The sequence below is a fragment of the Elaeis guineensis genome, chromosome 4 (assembly GCF_000442705.2).
Source record: "Elaeis guineensis isolate ETL-2024a chromosome 4, EG11, whole genome shotgun sequence".
NCBI classification, from domain to species: Eukaryota; Viridiplantae; Streptophyta; class Magnoliopsida; order Arecales; family Arecaceae; genus Elaeis; species Elaeis guineensis.
In genome coordinates, this window is record NC_025996.2 from 99669341 (window position 1) to 99690102 (window position 20762).

General features: G+C 37.7%; 1 pseudogene; it reads right to left on the reverse strand.

The window, feature by feature from the left end:
• Nucleotides 1–4318: 4318 nt before the first annotated feature.
• Nucleotides 4319–4417, reverse strand: LOC140857611 (small nucleolar RNA R71; annotated as a pseudogene).
• Between the last annotated feature and the right edge of the window lie 16345 nt (nt 4418–20762).

Here is a 20762-nt window from a genome sequence, read left to right on the forward strand (position 1 = left end):
CAAAGCCTACTGATTAGGTTCTGAGGCAAAATTAATTACTAGAAGTTGTTTAGAAAAATAACTGGTTATGAACCTACCCATAGATGCACATGGGTTGACCAACCAAAGTTGGGCTCGTGTGTGGTCCGTGTGGATTCTAGTACCCACTAAGGAATTAAAGTAATTCTTTGAATTGGAGGTTGAGGCTACCAGTTCATAAAATTACTGGAGAAACTGTAGACTAAAGTTCAAGTCTTTAGTATTAATAATTTATATACTAATAAATGTCAGGTTTTTCTTTATGTAGCTATGGCCACTACCCTATTGCTCCGATCATTATTAGATAAAGACAAGCTCATGGGACCTAATTTTGATAGCTGGTATCAAAAATTAAAAATCATCCTTGAGCATGAGCGGATCCTTTATATAGTAATGGATCCGACACCTGAGGAGCCAGTCCCGAATGCTAGAGGACGGTCCGAGATACTTACCAGAAGTGGCTCAACGACCGCACCACCATTCGATGTATAATGCTGGCGGCAATGAATGATGAGTTCAGCCACAAGTTTGAGAATGCCCAGCCATAGGAGATGCTTCAAATGTTGAATGACTCCTTTGGCATGCCTGACGACATTGAAAAGCACAAAACTAGTTGTGCCATTTTCAATGCTCGGATGAGGGATGGGGCCTCAGTCACCGATCATGTACTGTATATGATCGAAATGATTGAGCACCTAAGTAAACTGGGTTTTCCATTGCACGAGCAGCTCGGTAAGGATGCAATCCTTAATTTTTTGCCCAAGTCCTTCCTCCCCTTCCTTACTCATTTTCGGATGACAAAGCTTGCAGTGAACTACCACAGATTGTTGGGGTTGCTGCAGAACTTTGAAAAGGACCACAAGCTCCATAAGGAGTCGGTGAATGTTGTGGGAGGGTCTTCTTCTGGTCGTCGACCCTTTGAGAAAGGGAAGAAGAACAACAAGAAGAAGAATAAGAAGGTGCAGCCACATGCTGGGACGTCTACATAGGGTCAGACCAAGAAGCGCAAGCCTGACCAGAGCCAGGTGGAGTGCTTCTTTTGCAAGAAGCAGGGGCACTGGAAGAGGAACTGTCCTCTATACATTGCCTCCTTAGATCCGAACAAGCCGAAGAAGAAGCAAGGTAATTATATGATAACACCTTGCAACTTTTCTATTTGTAATACTACTGCCTGGGTATTGGATACCGGAAGCCTTTATCATATATGTAATTCGATACAGGGTCTGCAGGTCAGTAGGAGATTTGATGAAGGCAAGAGGTTCCTGAACGTTGGAGATGGAAGCAAAGTTTCAGTTCTAGCTTTAGGAATCAGGAATCTTGTAATCAATTCTCGTAATGTAATTCTGAGTGAATGTCACTATTGTCCAAGTTTTTTATCAAATATTATTTCTGTAGGCCTTTTGCCCATGTACAGTTATGAATTTTTAATAAAAAGAAATGTTTGCAATATCATTTTGAATGATGTTACAATGTTTGTTGGACAACTAAATAATGAAATTTACTTACTATCACAGCCTGTTAATGTGGTTCAAACCTCCAGTAAACTTCCTAGAATGGATAATATGTCAGAAGTCTACCTTTGGCACTGTAGGCTAGGTCATATCAATAAGAACAGGATAAACAGGTTAGCTCAAGAAGAAATTCTTGAAGTTGATGATTGTGAATCACTTCCAACCTGTGAGTCCTGTCTTCTTGAGAAGATGACCAAGTCACCTTTTACTGGAAAAGGTGAGCGAGCCAGTGAACTCTTGGGTCTGGTACATTCTGATGTATGTGGACCCATGAGCTTAAGTGCAAGAGATGGATATTTCTACTTCATAACCTTCACATATGACCTATTGATAAACACTTAATTTAAGTCATTTAAAACAAAAAATTATAGTTAATTTATTTTATTTATTAAAATTTGATGCTTCTTTTTATGTTTTACAGGAAAGGTAATCGCCGATACAAAGAGTCTGATTCATAGATTAAAAAGACTCAAGTTTGAAAAAAATTAGACTTAAAATAAAATAAAAATAAAAGAAGGATGCATATGGTATTATAGAAAATGAAGATACTATGCAAGAAATCCAAAAAGGATATAGGCATCATTTTAAAGAAATAAAAGTTTCTTTTTGGTAATCAAAAAGAAAAGGGAGTGCTTCAGTGCGGGCGTGGGCGTGTGCGGCATCACGAACATGCGGGCGCGACGCAGAAGCGGACGCGGGCGGGCGCGCGGCATGCGGGCGCAGCGGCGGGCGCGTGGGACAGTAGGTTTGCGGGGAATTTGGCATGGTGGACACAGTGGCGAGGGATCTAAAATTAAAGGAAAAAATTTAATTTTTAGAAATACTTCAAGAGAAAGAATTTATATTTTCTTTATCTGTTTGTGATCTTTCCATCTCATCCGTCCATCTTTTAGTTTTAGTATTTTCTTTAGTCCCACATCGAAAAATCATATAAAACTCCTCCCTCCTAACACCTATAAAAAGACTTTTGTACTCCCATTTGAGGGGGAGCCCAGAAATTCTTCTAGAGCCTTGCATAGAGGAATAGAAAGGGACTACTTCATGAGCAGCTAGGCTAGCAATCTCTGGAGTGGAAAAAAAATTTTGTAACGACATAGAGCGGGTTTATTGTTCTAAACTTTCTTGTATTTCTTTATATGCATTAAAGATTATGCTTTTTATTTAAATCATCATGAGTTCTTTATTTGCTCTCTTTCATATGCTTTCATTTATGCTTTTCTGTTAGATTAATATTAAGAATAATTTTTACTTTCCGAAGATGTGCCGTGATCTATAGGTACGGGGCATGTCAAGGAAAGAAGAGTTGTCTACCAGTACTTTCTGGAGACGCGCCGTGATCTACGGGTATGGGATGTGTCGAGGAAAGATAGATATTTTTCTGAAGATTAATCATATTTATTTAATTAAAAAAAAGAGATACAACTCTACTAGTGCAAAATTAATTCAAAACTTTCGAGCTCTTTATTTTCTAATTACATCAATTTTAAGATAATTTATTTTTTAAATCAAAATAATGCTTCTGTCTTTTAATCTCAACTTAGCCCAAGGTCCCAGAGGATACGATCTCGACTCATCCTACCTACGTAGTGAGTAGAGTTATTTTTGATGCTATCAACGACTCCGCATCAAATTTTGGCGTCGTTGCCGGGGACCTTGTCGGGGACCATGGAACACCTTGTTTATTTGCATTGCATCTCCATAATTAACTTTAAGGGTGCAACCCATTAACTAAGATAAGGTGAGATTTGATCACCCTTCCTTGACCCACAAATCACTCCCTTGCATTTGCATAACCTAGACCTTAATCTAAAATTAATTAGATGTTGACCCCTAAGGATTTTGAGCTCATTAGGACAAGTGACCCTGAGAATTGAACCGGGTTAGACTTGGTCAGCTAGTTGGTGTCTAGGCAAGTGGTTTGTGAGACGACTGGGCTCGAAGGAAGGTGGTTTTTAATTGGTTCCGTTCGCTGACCTGGCCAATTTAATTGGTGTCTAAGGAAGTAATAGGGGGACTCCCACCAACCTTACACTTACCTGGCCAGTTTGTTGGTCAAGCTCCGACTTGAAGGGCTTGAAGGCTAACTACAGTTAGGAGCTGTCTAGAACTAGGGTAACCTTAGGATAGAGAGTCCACTGCATGCTAACTTGATTGTAATTAAAATCTAACCACAATTAATTCTTCTATTAGTTTTAGGACTTCTTAGGATCTCTTCTTTAGAACTCTTTTCTCTCTTCTCTTCTCCTCTTAATAAAAAAAAATAATAATTTTTGACTAGGATAGTCCTACATAGACCTTTTAGTTGCATGTTAGGTCGACGATGACTAAAATTCAAATTACAACCATTAGATGAAGAATTAGAAAAGACTCTTAGGACTATCCGAGTTAGAAACATGGCTGCACCTGGTGAGGCTAATCCTCCACACTCATTGAAGGGGTACTTTACTCCTTCCACATATACCTACTCTCCTTGTATTCAAGTACCCCCTGTGGAGGCCACTCAATATGAAATTAAGTCTAGTATAATCCAAATGTTACCTTCATTTTATGGACTTAGTAATGAGGACCCTTATAAACATCTTGAAGAATTTTTTGAGATATGCTCAACTGTCAAAATTCACAACTTCTCCGATGATGCTCTTAGGTTAACATTATTTCCTTTCTCACTTAAGGACAAAGCCAAATACTGGCTACATACTTTGGATTCCATGACTATATCAACCTGGGACCAGCTGCAAGGAGAGTTTCTCAAGAAATATTTTTCCATAGGAAAAACTAATCAAATAAGGAAAGCCATAACTTATTTTTTCCCAATTAGATGGAGAAATGTTTCATGAAACATGGGAGAGATTAAAGGACCTTATTAGAAAATGTCCCCACCATGCTGTACCCAAGTGGCAGTTAATCCAATATTTTTATGATGGGCTATCTGAAAGACATCGACAAATGGTCGATGCATCATGCGGTGGGACATTCATGCTGAAAAGTAAAAATGAGGCATGGCAACTGTTTGAAATTTTAAGTAAAAATTTATTACATCATATGTCTGCCTCTATTAGAGATAAACCCATGTTAAACCCAAAGAGAGGTAGAATATATGAAGTAGGAAATGTCATAGATATCCATCATAAGGTAGATGAATTGTCCCAAAAGTTAGATCGATTATTAAGTATAGGACAGTCACTTTCTCCATCCCGTCAGATACAAGATATGTGTGCATTGTGTTCGAGCCCCACTCATTGTGTGAATGATTGTCCGGTTGCACCACAGTTTCCTGAACATATACAAGAACAAGTCCATCAAGCCCAAACTACTCATAGACCAGAGAACAACCCCTATTCTAGTACGTACAATCTGGGATGGAGAAACCATCCGAATTTCTCATAGAAATCACAACCAGTGGTTCCTCCGGTGCAACAAAGATCAGGTTACCCAAATGTAACTTTTAGGCATCCATCCCAGCCACAATACTAGAACCCTCCTCAACCCACTCCGAGTACTCATAGCTTGACTTTCGAAGAAAAGGTACTGCAAGCACTTAAAGGACTAGAAATGAATACCCAACTCCTTCACTCCCATATGCAATCAATAGCAAACCTAGAGACCCAGATAGATTAGCTAGCAACAGCTTTCAGTAGGAGGAAAGAAGGCAAATTACCTAGTCAGCCTATTAATAACCCAAAAGGTCAGTACATGGCTGAAAGTTCCATTGGTCTTGAAACTTTTTCCGAACATACCAAATCGATCATGACCCTTAGAAGCGAAAAAATCTTAAATCAATCTGAAGTAATCCAACAACAAGAGCAACTAATTCCAGCTACAACAAAAAAGAAGAAATCTGAAGAGAGGAAAGAACCTGTTAACCCAGCACCTGCACCTAAAGCTCCATTTCCTAGTGCTTTAGAATCCTCTCTGCCTCTTGATAAGAAGGGTATAAAAATGAATGAAATGTTGGAACTGTTTAAACAGGTTTAGATAAACTTACCTCTTCTCGATGCCATTAAGCAACTTCCGACCTATGCCAAATTTCTAAAGGATCTGTGTACACAGAAACGAAAATCAAAGGCACAAATACCAAGAAAAATCCACCTAATTGAGCAGGCCAGCTCAGTTTTCCAACAAATTGCCCCACCCAAACTGAAAGATCCAGGTACACCAATTATTTCTTGTGTCATAGGGAACCTCACAATTAAGAAGGCATTATTAGATTTGGGTGCAAGTGTCAACCTTCTCCCGAGCTCTGTATATGATCTATTTGAATTTGGAGAGTTAAAACCCATGACAGTGACCTTACAACTAGCAGACCGATCCATTAAGGTACCCCATGGAACGCTGGAAGACGTATTGGTGAAAGTAGATGAATTTTACTTTCCTGTTGACTTTCTTGTGCTGGATATGGAATCTGACAGCAACCCCAACCAAATACCAATCATCCTAGGTAGACCCTTTTTAGCTACTGCTAATGCTTGTATAAATTGTTGGACCAGAGTTATGGATGTATCTTTCGGAAATAAGAAGCTAAGGTTGAATATTTTCAATGCATCTTTGGGACCACCTGTGTACGACCATAATGAGATCAACTTGTTAGAGGAAGTTATAGAAGATAAAGCTCCTGCCTTACTCAACTCAGATCCTTTACAGGCATGCCTAACACATTTTGGAATGGATAATTTTGATATTGATGGATACACTGAAGAAATACATGCTTTGCTAGAACCTCCCAATTTTAGCACCAATCTCCCTTGGATTGTAGAGTACGAGCAATTACCAATTCAATCAAGCCCTCTGGTACCATCCTTAGAAGCACCACCTACTCTAGAGCTAAAGCCTCTTCCTGCCATACTGAAATATTCATTTCTTGGATCCAATGATACCCTTCCAGTGATCACTGCGTTTGACCTAACCAACGACCAGGAAGACAAACTTGTCGGGGTACTCAAAAAGCAAAAAGAGGCTATAGGATGGTCAATTGCCGATTTGAAGCGTATAGATCCTTCTGTTTTCATGCATCATATTCACTGCGAGGTTGAGGCAAAACCACATAGGGACATGCAATGAAGATTGAATCCGAATATGCGAGAAGTCGTGAAAAAGGAAGTAGTGAAATGGATAGATGTTGGAATTATCTACCCAATTTCAGATAGCCAGTGGGTTAGTCCAACTCAAGTAGTACCTAAGAAGTCAGGTATTACCATAATAGAGAATGATGAGGGTGAGTTAATTCCTACTCGTGCAACAACTGGTTGGTGAGTATGTGTGGACTACCGAAAGCTGAATGCCATTACTAGGAAAGATCATTTTTCTTTGCCTTTTATTGACCAAATTTTAGAATGGCTAGCAGGACAAAGTTTCTTCTATTTTTTAGATGGACATTCGGGATATAACCAGATCTCGGTATTTCCTACGGATCAAGAAAAGACTACCTTCACATGCCCTTATGGAACATTTGCATTTAGACATATGCCATTCGGTCTCTGCAATGCACCAGCCACTTTTCAATGGTGCATTTTGGCCATCTTTTCTGATATGGTCGATAAATTTCTAGAGATCTTCATGGATGATTTTTCAGTATTTGGCTCTACCTTTGATGATTGTCTTCAGAACCTAACCAAGGTTCTTCAACGATGTATAGAGACAAATTTGGTTCTAAGTTAGGAAAAGAGCCATTTCATGGTACAGAAAGGAATTGTATTAGGACATATTATTTCTGAAAGAGGGATCGACACTCATGTTAAGATTCGAGCAGGACTAGGATAGACACTCTTTTAGTGTATGGCTAAAGACGTTAAACTAAGCACTTTTTGGGAGGCAATCCAAATTTCTTTTATTTTGTTTTAACTGATTTTTATTTTTTTTTAAGAATAAAGGATTGCTCTGTATGGAAGAGTCTGTCAATAAACTTGACGTTTGGCTGAAGACGTAAAACTTAGCGCTTGTTGGGAGGCAACCCAACGATTTCATATTTTTTTTACTTTACTGCAGCTGCAGGAATTTAGAACAAGAATCTAGTAATCAATGAAGCTATCTTCAACTACCGAAGTAAAATTATCCCAGGTGCACTCTCTCCTTTTATTTTCTTTGCTTTCCTACTCCATTGAGGATAATGTAGATTAAGTTAGGGGGGAAGGAAATGAAAATTCATCAAATCCTCGAGTATGGTCAGAAATAATTAATTTTGTGTATCCGAATTTTATTTTGATTAAGAGTCAATTAGACATCCTAATAAATGAATGATTAACGGTCAAGATAATTTTAGAGATACTGAGGAATAAATTATTAAGAAAACTCAATGAATGGTAGAGTTTAGACGTAGAGTTTAGACTAGACCAAATTTTAGGAGTGATTTTACAACCTTCTTCTTACTGATCTCAATAAAGAATCTACTTCATGAGAGATTGGGTGGAAAGGTCGAGGTATGCAAAAATTCTCTTTAAAATTTATTTAAAAAAAAAAAAATATTGGTTTCCTACTGAGTAACCAGGCCCTTTCGCCTAAGTAAGTGTTGTGGTTCGCATAAAAAGGTGGGCAATGTTAAAAAAAATAGTAGATAATAAGGAGACTAAATTGCAAGAAGATAATAAACTTCTCTCACATTAAGTTAGAGGATTTAAAGAGTAAAGTGGGGAGTTGGTGAAAGAAAAGCTCTTAAATTTTTTTAGTTAATACTTAGCCACTAATTGGGTCAAATTAATAATCCAATGAAGTATCTCTTTAATGGTCTGATCAGGTATCATTTACCTTTTGGGATGCCTAACCTAACTTTTTATTCAAGATCGAGTCGGTACACAATGCTGATATATCTATTTTACTCGAGGATGAGCAAAATTCAAGTTGGGAGGTATGATAAACAATTAATTTAAGCATTTAAAATAAAAAATTATAGTTAATTTATTTTATTTATTAAGAATTTGATATTTTTTTTATGTTTTACAGAAAAGGTGATTGTTGATACAAGGAGTCTGATTCATAGATCAAAAAGACTCAAGTTTGAAAAAAATTGGACTTAAAATAAAATTAAAATAAAAGAAAGATGCATACGGTATTATAGAAAATGAAGATACTATGCAAAGAATCTAAAAAAGATATAGGCATCATTTTAAAGAAACAAAAGTTTCTTTTTGGTAATCAAAAAGAAAAGGGAGCGCTTCAGCGCGGGCGTGGGCGTGTGCGGCATCGCGAACATGCGGGCGCGATGTGGAAGCGGACGCAGGCGGGTGCGCGGCACACGGGTGCAGCAGCGGGCGCACGGGATGGCGGGTTCATGGGGAATTTGGCATGGCGGACACAGTGGCGAGGGATCTGAAAGTTAAAGGAAAAAAATTTAATTTTTGGAAATACTTCAAGAGAAAGAATTTATATTTTCTTTATCTATTTGTGATCTTTCCATCTCATCCATCCATCTTTTAGTTTTTAGTATTTTTTTTAGTCCCATATCGAAAAACCATGTAAAACTCCTCCCTCATAACACCTATAAAAAGACTTTTGTACTCCCATTTGAGGGGGAGCCCAAAAATTCTTCTAGAGCCTTGCATAGAGGAATAGAAAGGGACTACTTCATGAGCAGCTAGGCTAGCAGTCTCGGGAGTGGAGAAGAAATTTTGTAACGACATAGAGCGGGTTTATTGTTCTAAACTTTCTTGTATTTCTTTATATGCAATAAAGATTATACTTTTTATTTAAATCATCATGAGTTCTTTATTTGCTCTCTTTCGTATGCTTTTATTTATGCTTTCCTGTTAGATTAATATTAGGAATAACTTTTACTTTTCGGAGATGCGCCGTGATCTACAGGTATGGGGCATGCCGAGGAAAGAAGAGTTGTCTACCTAGTACTTTCTGGAGGTGCACCGTGATCTACGGGTACGGAGTGTGCCAGAAAAGATAGGTATTTTTCTTAAGATTAATCATATTTATTTAATTAAAAAAAAAAGATAAAACTCTACTAGTGCAAAATTAATTCAAAACTCCCAAGCTCTTTATTTTCTAATTACATCAATTTTAAGATAATTTATTTTTTAAATCAAAACAACGCTTCTGTCTTTTAATCTCAACTTAGCCCAAGGTCCCTAAGGATACGATCTCGACTCATCCTACCTACGTAGTGAGTAGAGTTATTTTTGGTGCTATCAATGACTATGCATCACCTATCAAGGTATGGGTATGTCTACTTAATGAAACATAAGTTGGAGTCATTTGAAATATTCAAACTATTCTAAAATGAGGTAGAAAAATAAATTGAGAAGTGTATTAAAACTTTCGATCTGATCGAGGAGGTAAATACCTTTCTAATGAGTTTCTGACATATCTTGGAGAGAATAGGATTCTCTCTCAGTGGACTCCTCCTAGAACACCACAGCATAATGGTGTGTCTGAAAGGAGGAATCGGACCTTGTTGGATATGGTTCAATCCATGATGGGGTTTGCTGGTCTGTCGATCTCCCTCTGGGGATATGCACTCGAATCGGCTTGTTACCTTTTAAATAGGGCACCGAATAAGTCTGTAACCAAAATGCCATATGAGATATGGATAGGACGTAAGCCAGTACTCTCGCACCTTAGGGTTTGGGGGTGTCCGGCTTATGTTAAATGTTTAATTACGGATAAGCTTGGACCTAGGTCTGACAAGTGTTATTTCATAGGGTACCCAAAAGAGACCAAAGGGTATTATTTCTACCTAGCTGATGAGCATAAGGTGTTTGTCAGCCTTAAGGCAATCTTTTTGAAAAAGAAGTTCCTTGGTGAAGGGACTGTTGCCTCTAAGGTCAAACTTGAGGAAGTTCGGCAGGTGGAAAAATCGATACAAGTTGCTGAACCTGAACCGAATTTGGTTAGATCAGATTTGGAGCCCATTGTTCCTACACCCTTAAGGCGATCTGGTAGAGTACCACGTCAACCGAACAGATACTATGGTTTCTTGATCTGGGATGGCGATCCTGTCGAACTTGATGAAAATGATGAGAATCCGATCACCTACATAGATGCAATGCAGAGATCTGACTCTGAGAAACGACTAGAGGCCATGAAATCCAAAATGGAGTCCATGAAGGTCAATGATGTGTGGACATTGGTTGACCCACCCGAAGGAGTAAAACCCATAGGGTGTAAGTGGGTCTTCAAGAGGAAGAGGGCGCAGATGGAAAGGTGGAGACCTATAAAGCCTGTCTGGTTGCCAAAGGATATCATCAATGTTATGGTATAGACTATGACGAGATATTTTCTCCTGTGGCAATGCTCAAATCCATTCAGATTATGCTTACGATAGCTGCCCATCTGGACTATGAAATCTGGCAGATGGATATGAAGACGGCTTTCCTAAACAAAGAGTTGGACGAAGAGGTATATATGATACAACCTGAAGGGTTCACATCCACAAATGAGTCTAAGGTGTGCAGGCTACAGAGGTCCATTTATAGACTTAAGCAAGCATTTCGGAGTTGGAACATACATTTTGATAGGACGATCAAAATATATGGCTTCGTTAAGAATGGAGAAGAGCCCTGCATTTATAAATGGACTAATGGTCCAGTAGTGGTATTTTTTGTATTGTATGTGGATGACATTCTCTTAATCGGAATGATATTCCTGCATTATGGAGAATAAAGATTTGGCTGTCGTCACAGCTCTCCATGAAGGATCCGGGAGAAGCTTCCTACATCCTAGGGATGAGGATTTATAGGGATAGATCTAAAAGGTTACTTGGCTTATCCCAGTCCACGTATATTGATACTATACTGAAGAGGTTCAGCATAGAGAATTTCAAGAAAGGCTTTCTACCGATAGGCCATGGAATTTCTCTCTCAAAGAGGGAATGTCCGACAACACCTCAAGGGAGAGAGCGTATGGATAGAATTCTATATGCTTTGACAGTAGGATCTATCATGTACGCCATGACATGTACACGACCAGATGTGGCATACTCACTAGGGGTAGTGAGTAGATACCAATCTGATCCAGGAGAGAATCACTGGAAGGTTGTCAAAACCATCCTGAAGTATTTAAGAAATACTAAGGACCAATGGCTTATTTATGGTGAATCGGACTTAAGACTTATAGGGTTTATGGACTCTAATTTTTTATCTGATCATGATGACAGCAAGAGTGTGTTGGGATTTATTTTTACCCTTAATGGTGGGGCTGTCTGCTGGAAGAGTTCCAAGCAGCACACTGTGGCTGATTCAGTTTGCGAGGCAGAGTATGTCGCTGCATCAAATGCTGCCAAAGAAGCGGTGTGGCTAAGAAAATTCATCACCGAGCTCGAAGTAGCACCCTCCCTTGTTGGTCCAGTTCTGCTCTATTGTGACAGCTCTGGAGCCATTGCTCAGGCGAAGAAACCGAAGGCACACCAGCGGACGAAGCATATTCTGCACCGCTACCATCTCATCCGAAAAATTATGAATCGAGGTGACGTCGACCTTCAGAAGATCGACGAAAAGAAGAACCTGGCCGACCAATTTACTAAAGCCATTGCGGTGAAGAAGTTCGACGACTTCAAGTCGAAGATGAGTATTAGATACTGCACCGATTGGCTTTAGGTCAAGTGGAAGATTATTGGGAATAGTGTCCCAAAACCAATCGTCAGTCTGTGACGGTTGTGCTCTTTCTTGTATTAGTATATGAATTATAAATAAATAAAAATTATTTTGGTATTTTTCATCACAAATTATTTCATCTTCTAATGAACTCCTGTGTTGTGGTGAAGTCCTTAGGACTATTTAGACTCGATAAAGAAAGATTTATCGTTTAGTCCTTAAACCTGTTTGCGACCAAATGATACGTTGTTACTAAGGACAACAACGTTTGTCAAGCATAGGTCATTGTGTGCTATATGGGTTGGTTGTCCTCTTAACCAAGGAGTGTGGAGACACTGGTATGGCATACAGGTGAGATATAAAAGTACATCTGCACTGAACATGATCGACTCTGGAGCTATTTCTGCTGTCAAAATTTGCTCCAATGGGATATGGGTTTAAATATCCTCTGACCTGAGACCGCCACGGTGACTTGCAAGCAACTCACTGCACTTAGGCACTGGACTACCTGAATTTTTAATTCAGTGATGGAAGGCTGTTGGATGTAGTCAAGTACTTGACTTATCGATGCATGTGTCAAGATGGGATTGACCACTCTAGTTCAGGAGCTGTGTACAGTCGTATTTCAATTTAGCAAAACTTTGGCTAGGGTAGTCCTAGTGAGGAGTCACAGGACTGTTTGAGTTGAGCACGATTCGGATGATCTAATCAGGGTTGACAGTTTAACCCTAAGTCATCCTATACACAGGGGTCAAAAGTGATGAATTATACAGTAACCATATTCACATAGGTTCTGAGTGTTGCGATTGCGACTATTCGACCTATCCAGATGTCGGGTACTATTACTAGATGTCACTTTGATTAGTACAGGAATGGTTCCTGTGCTACCGCTTAGGTTCGAACCTGCGAGGTCACACAATTAGAGGTTCCTATCTGATCTGATGGTTGGTAAAGAGTCCTACATGTCTGAGATTCTATGATCGAGAATTAAGATTCTCTGATCATGAGTTCCACACATTTTGGGTACCGGGGTCAAGGTCCCACTGGTTTGGGACTTTTCGATCAGGATTTCATATCGATGAATTCTGATGCCTGATTGTCCATCAAATTTGGACTCAGTATTTATGAGAGATTTAATTAGTAATTTGATCACTAATTAACTTAATTTGATTGAATAATTATTTTTGGATCAAGTCCAATTGAATTAGATTCAGTTGGGTTTGACCCGATTAGGTTAAGTGTTGACCTAATCGTCGAGATGGTTTGGTCCCTGATTTGATCAGAGATTGGGCTTAGTCAATTTTTGATTTGATTAGGATTTTATTGAGCCTAATTAAGCCTAATTAAGTTGGGTTTAAATTAGTCTAATTGGGCCTAACTTATTTTAGTTAAATTGGTTCAATTAGGTTGGTTTAAAATGAGAAACCACCTTGACCCAAACTCCCTGCGCCACCTCATTTCTTCTGCGCCCATTTGAATTCACGAGAAGCAACTTCTCATGAATTTTCTCTCATGCAGAAGGCATCTCATGCCCACTCTTGTGTGCCAATTTTTGGATAAAGTTGATTTGTTAGCCATTCAAATTCAAAGGGTGTTTGAATTTGAATGGATAACTTATCCCTTGCGCCTTCATGCTTATCCATCTTGTGCGCCACTTATCATACACGAGAAAGAGTTTCTCATGAAATCTTTCCATGCACAAAGCAGCCACACCCCTTCTCTTGTCACGTCTAGAGTAGATAGGGATGAGTTGGTTTGCATTTGAATTCAAATTCAATTTGAATTCAAATGTGCAACCACTTATCTTTATCCTCTCACGCGGATAAGACACGTCTTGCATTGTTTTAAAAAGAGGAGAAAGGTGAGGCATGCATATAATCTGATCTGAAAAAGAAAAGAGGGCATGAGGAAGGTTTCTGCATATTTTTGAAAAGTTCAAAATATTTCGAGAGGAAAGAAAGAAAGAGAGTGGGCGCAGGGTCTTTTGTGAGCACCCTAGGGTTTCAGCCTGGGGTTTGGGAAGTGAGAAAGTGAGCTACGAGTGTTGTGAGCCTGCCAAATTCAAGGGAGATCATCATCAACCTCTCAAGCATGTTTGCTAATGATCCAAAGTATCTGAAGAATCAGCAGACATGATCGAAGGAGTTCGATCAGCATCGGCCATCGAAAGGGCTTTACAATGAGCTAGCACTCGTGAGGAGCTAATCAGATCGGGAGCTTTATGTGGATGATCCACAGAGGTCAGACACACTGTGTGGCTACATTACGATGATCAGACCCTCCTGATGGTGATCAGATTGTGGTGATTGACTATCCGCACATAGGTATTGTGTTCTGAATACATAACAGTAAATTATTTACTGTTCAAATTTGAATTTCAAATTTAAATGCATGCATGCTGTATATCATATTTAGATCCTAGTGTAAGGTAAATATATGATAATTAATTAGATTAATTAATAATTTTTACTGTATAAAAGTGATTTTGAAAAAGTTTTAAAATTACCATTTTACCCCTGTACTCAAATTTCACTTCAAATGGTATCAGAGCGGGTTCTAAGATATGATATATACATTTACATGCATAGATTAAGTTGTAATCTAAATGTTTAAATTTGAAATTTAAAATTTAAAATTTAAAATTTAAAATTCAAAATTTTAAAATTTGAAATTTGAAATTTGTTTGAAATTTGAAATTCAAAATTTAAAATTTGAAATTTAAATTTTGAAATTGGTATATTTAGATATACTTGATCCAAGTAGCAAGTAATCTAATTGGGTTGGTTGCATGGTCGTCCGGTCATAGGAGAAAAGTAGGGTTTAAAGGCCCTCTCCTCCCATTCGATGGGGTTCTCCTATGACGGTAGTGGTGCCGCTGCAATTATATCCCATGCAGATAAAGCAGTGAAAGAACTTAATTGTAAAGGTTTAATTTTAAAATTTATCATGAATGTGATAGATTAGATCTAAAGGAATATTCATGATTTATTTTGATTGAGTTATTTTCTGTTATGTAATTTAGCAATAGGATTGCTATTTATGAAATGTGCTGATCTATTTGTGAAATAAGTCAACATATTTGGTGAACAGAAAATAAAACCTTTCAAATTTGAAAATTATTTTCAAAATGCCAAACCCTGATCCATCAGCCCCAATACTTAATTAAAAGAATTATGTGTTGTCAAGTTGGTCTAGAATTGTGAATTAAGACCTAAGACAATTGCATAAACTTGTGGGTCAATGGGTTAGATGGATTAGGTCCATAATTGGGTTAGACCTAAGGTTAGCTTAATGAAATGGACTAAATTAGAGTAATTGATCAAATCTAATCAAAAGTTGAATTAGATTAGGTCAAGGACACTCTAAACTCAACTCCAATAGTTGTAGTTGAATGGGTCCATGTCTTTAACTAGACCAAGATGGACTTAATTCATGGCTACACGGTGGAATCCTATTTACTAAGTTGATCAAATTAAAACTAATGAATGGTTGGTGTCTAAGGTAAGTTCGGAGTTTGACTAGTTGTTGCTCCTAGATTGATTTTGATGATTACAAAGAAGATTGAAGGGATACAAATATTTTAAATTAAAAAAAGTCCTTATGCTCTTCAAGGGCAAAATCATAATTTCACTAAAATCCTGATTTGATAGTACCATTTGATAGAACAAATGATTTGAAATCTATTGGTGAAAATTTCATTGTGTTTGGACTTATATTTTTGAAGTTATGAAGGTTTGAAGTGCATGAGTCGACTCATGAGTCAACTCATGGCACTATGAGCTGATTGGCACGCAAAAATTACACATGGCACGCTAGTTTTCTGGCTTGACATGACCTGTGAGTCGACTCATGAGTCAACCCACAAGGCATGAGTCGACTCATGAGTCGACCCCTGCTGATTTGAGCCAAGAATTTCCAAAAATGCATTCTCTGGTTTTTGCAACAGAAGTCGACCCATGAGTCGACCCCTGAAGCATGAGTCGACTCATGAGTCGACCCCTGCGATGGAAAATGTCAGCAACGGCTATTTTTTTGCCCATTTTAATTGCCTTTTATGCTTCCTAAAATTGCTCTAACGGCTCTTTATCTGCCTAAATTGTTTTCTCTTGCTTCTAATGCAATAAAATGCTTCAAATGGTGAAAGAAATTGCAGATTAAATAGCAGATCAAACATGAGATCAAAAACAAGAGAGAGGATCCGAAATCTGCACGAAAAAGCCTGAGATCAATGAGATATTTGAGAGAAAAAGAAAAGAGGATCCAAAATCCACACGTGAGAGACTCAAGAGCTTTCAAAGAGAGGATTTGTCACGCCTACTGTTTCAACTTTGATCTAGAGATCGTTCAAAGCTTTCAAGAGATCTTCAATCAACGATCATCTTCTTCTCAAGTGTTCATTCAAGCGTTCATCCATCTTGAGAAAATCCAAAAAGGGTTTCTTCATTTGAGTAAAGTTTTTTATTGTTATATTCGCTCATTTAAGGAGCTGTTATTGTATTAATCTGTGCTCTAAATTATCTTACTCTTGTAAGTAATTGTTCTTGTTTTTGGAGGATTTCCAAAACAAGGAAAGGTTGATTCGAACCTGAAATCGGAGTGTTTTGGGTTTACTTGTATCCGAGAAACAAGTGATCTAGCTTGGGATAGCTAGTGTCGGAGTTTCGACGTTTTGTATTCAGGTTGAATACAAGCATAGTGGATTGAAATTCCCAAGTAGGAGCTTGGGGAGTGGATGTAGGTGCAAGGTTGGCACCGAACCACTATAAATCATTGTGTTTGTGGTGTGCTTTATCGCTTTACCTTATTTCTTTATTATATTCTTACAATTCTGCTTCAGGTAATTAATATTGAATTAAAATCTTTATCTTGTTCATCATAAGTTATTAACTAAGTCTAAATTTTTAGAAACCCAATTCACCCCCCCTCTTGGGTTGCATAGCTGGGCAACAAGTGGTATCAGAGCCCGGTGCTCTAGCCCTTCTTTGATCTAACAATCAAAGAGCCAAAGATCTATGGCAACCCATGTTGGTACTTCTCTAGCCGAGGGGCAATCAACAAACTGACCTCCACTTTTCAATGGGTCTAATTACACCTATTGGAAAGCTCGGATGAAGATTTTTATACAAGCACTCGACTATGATATGTGGAGTATCATAGTGAATGGTCCTCACACACCCACCAAGATTATAGATGGTGAGGAGTCAACCAAACCCGAAAAAGAATGGGATGAGGTTGACAAGAAATTGGCACAATTAAATGCCAAAGCCATGAATGTTCTTTATTGTGCACTAGATGCAAGTGAATTTAATCGCATTTCTACTTGTGCATCTGCTAAAGAAATATGGGATAGGTTAGAAGTAACCCATGAGGGAACAAATCAAGTAAAAGAGTCTAAAATAAACATGCTTGTACATAAATATGAATTGTTCAAAATAGAGCATGATGAATCCATAACTGCTATGTATACTCATTTTACTGATATAATTAATGGTTTGAAGAGTCTTGGCAAATCTTATACTAACAGTGAACTTGTAAGAAAGATTCTCAGGTCACTGCCAAGAACTTGGGAAGCCAAGGTGACTGCCATCCAAGAAGCAAAGGACTTGAACACTCTACCTCTAGAAGAGCTTCTTGGATCCTTGATGACTCATGAACTTAACATAAAGCAACATCAAGAGGATGAAGTCAAAAAGAAAAGAACCATTGCCCTCAAATCCACAACTTCGCCTGATTATGAAGCGGATGACTCTGAAGATGAAGAACAGGATGAAGAGATGGCACTCATCACCCAGAAATTTAAGAAGTTTCTAAGAAAAAGGAAACAGAGGATGAGAAAGAAATTCACAAAAGGGGAACAAAGCAAAGAAAAAGAGAAAGATCAACCCCTTATATGCTACGAGTGCAAGAAGCCGGGACATTTCAGATCCGAATGTCCACAACTGAAGAAAGGTCCAAAGAAGTTCAAAAAGAAGGCAATGATGGCGACTTGGAGTGCGAGTGATGACTCAAGCTCCGACGAGGAAACCTCAACAGAACAAGCCAATCTGTGCCTGATGGCACACGAAAATGAGGTAACTTCTGAATCCACTAGTGAATTTACTTTTGAAGAATTGCATGAAGCATTCTATGATTCAATTGATGAATTAAAGAAACTAGGGAAGAAAAACAAAGAACTGAAATTGGAAAATCAGTCCTTAGTAAAACAAGCTGAAAACCTTTCAATTGAAAAATTCACATTGATTCAAGAAAATCAAAACTTTAAGGATGAAATTAACAAGCTGAAATCTATAGTAGATAAGTTCACCTTAAGTTCAAACAAACTAAATATGATCCTTGATAATCAGAAAGCTATATATGATAAGGCTGGACTTGGCTATAAACCCCTGAAGAAACAAAAATTTCTGAAGGATATTTATGTAAATTATTCAAGTAACAAGTCGACAAATATTACCTGTTTCAAGTGTGGAAGAATAGGACATAAATCGTACACATGTCTTATTAACAAATATGCAAACACAAAGAAAATATGGGTTCCAAAAGGAACCATTTTGACTAACCAAAAAGGACCCAAGAAAGCTTGGGTACCTAAGACAGAAACTTGACCTTTGCTTGCAGGTGTGTCTAGCATCCCAAAAAGGAAACAGGAAATGGTATCTTGACAGTGGATGCTCGAGACACATGACTGGTGATGAATCACAATTCATCACGCTTGATGCTAAGGATGGAGGGATGGTCACCCTTGGAGATAATGGCAAAGGAAAGATCATCGGGATAGGTAACATTGGTATCACTCCCTCCAAATACATTGAGAATGTTTTATTAGTTAAAGGTTTAAAGCATAACTTACTTAGCATTAGTCAATTCTGTGATAAAGGGTATAAAATAGTTTTTGAATCATCTGTTTGCATTGTGACCAGTCCCATTAACGATGGCATTAAATTTATAGGTCATAGGCATGGCAATGTTTATATGGTAGATTTGAATGATTTAGCCAAATTAGACATGAAATGCCTAGTATCCTTGAATGCTGAAGTTAATGAAATTAGTTGGCTGTGGCATCGTAGACTTGCACATATTAGCATGCATTCTCTTTCAAAATTAATTAAGAAAGATTTAGTTCTCGGTTTGCCAAAGCTGAATTTTGAAAAGGATAGAATTTGTGATGCATGCCAATTAGGAAAACAAACTAGAGTTTCATTTAAATCCAAAAATACTGTTTCAACTTCTAGACCTTTAGAGCTCTTACATATGGACTTATTTGGACCAACAAGAACCACTAGTCTAGGAGGAAAACGATATGGATTTGTAATAATAGATGATTACTCTCGTTTTACTTGGGTTTTCTTTTTGGCTCACAAAAATGAAACTTTTCATATTTTCACTAAATTTCATCGAAAAGTCTCTAATGAAAAAGGGTTTTCAATTCAAAATATTAGAAGTGATCATGGAACTAATTTGAAAATCAAGATTTTGAAAATTTTTGTGATGAAAATGGAATTGGCCATAACTTCTCTGCTCCTAGGACACCCCAACAGAATGGGGTAGTTGAAAGGAAAAATAGAATCTTAGAAGAAATGGCCCGTACCATGCTTTGTGAAAGCAACCTTCCAAGATATTTTTGGGCGAAAGCTATTAACACAGCATGTTACATTTTAAATCGTGCTTCAACTAGACAATTTTTAAAGAAAACCCCCTATGAACTTTGGAAAGGAAAAAAACCAAATATTGCATATTTTCATGTTTTTGGTTGCCGATGTTTTGTATTAAATAATGGCAAAGAAAAACTTGGTAAATTTGATGCAAAATCAGATGAAGCAATCTTTCTAGGTTACTCCTCCACTAGTAAAGCATTTAGAGTGTTCAACAAAAGAACTTTAGTAGTTGAGGAGTCCATACATGTTGTCTTTGATGAATCTAACGAGCTTCCTTCAAGGAAGAATGAGGGTGTTGATGATGCAGATCCACTAATAGAAGGTTTGAAGGAGATCACTCTGAAAGATTCAGCAACTCCAGAAGACAAGGATCAATAAGACGAACAAAATGAGAAAGGTGAAGAAATTCAAGAACAACCTCAAGGTACAAATGACCTACCCAAGGAATGGAGGTATGTTCACAACCACCCTAAGGAGTTAATAATTGGTGATCCTATGCATGGGGTAAAAACCCGTTCTTCACTTAGAGATGTAGTTAATCATTGTGCTTTTGTATCTCATCTTGAACCTAAAACTTTTGAAGAAGCTGAAAATGATCATAATTGGATTAATGCAATGCAAGAGGAACTTAATCAATTTGAAAGAAATAATGTTTGGACCCTAGTATCAAGACCTAAAAATTATTCAATAATTGGAACAAAATGGGTCTTTAGAAATAAATTAGATGAGCATGGAAATGTAATTAGAAATAAAGCAAGACTGGTTGCTAAGGGATATAATCAAGAAGAAGGAATTGATTTTGATGAAACCTTTGCACCTGTTGCTAGATTAGAAGCTATTAGACTTCTACTTGCATATGCTTGCTTTATGAAATTCAAGTTATTTCAAATGGATGTTAAAAGTGCATTTTTAAATGGATATATTGCTGAAGAAGTATATGTAGAACAACCCCCTGGATTTGAAAATCATGCTTTTCCTAATCATGTCTTTAGATTAAATAAAGCCTTATATGGATTAAAACAAGCACCTAGAGCATGGTATGAAAGGCTAAG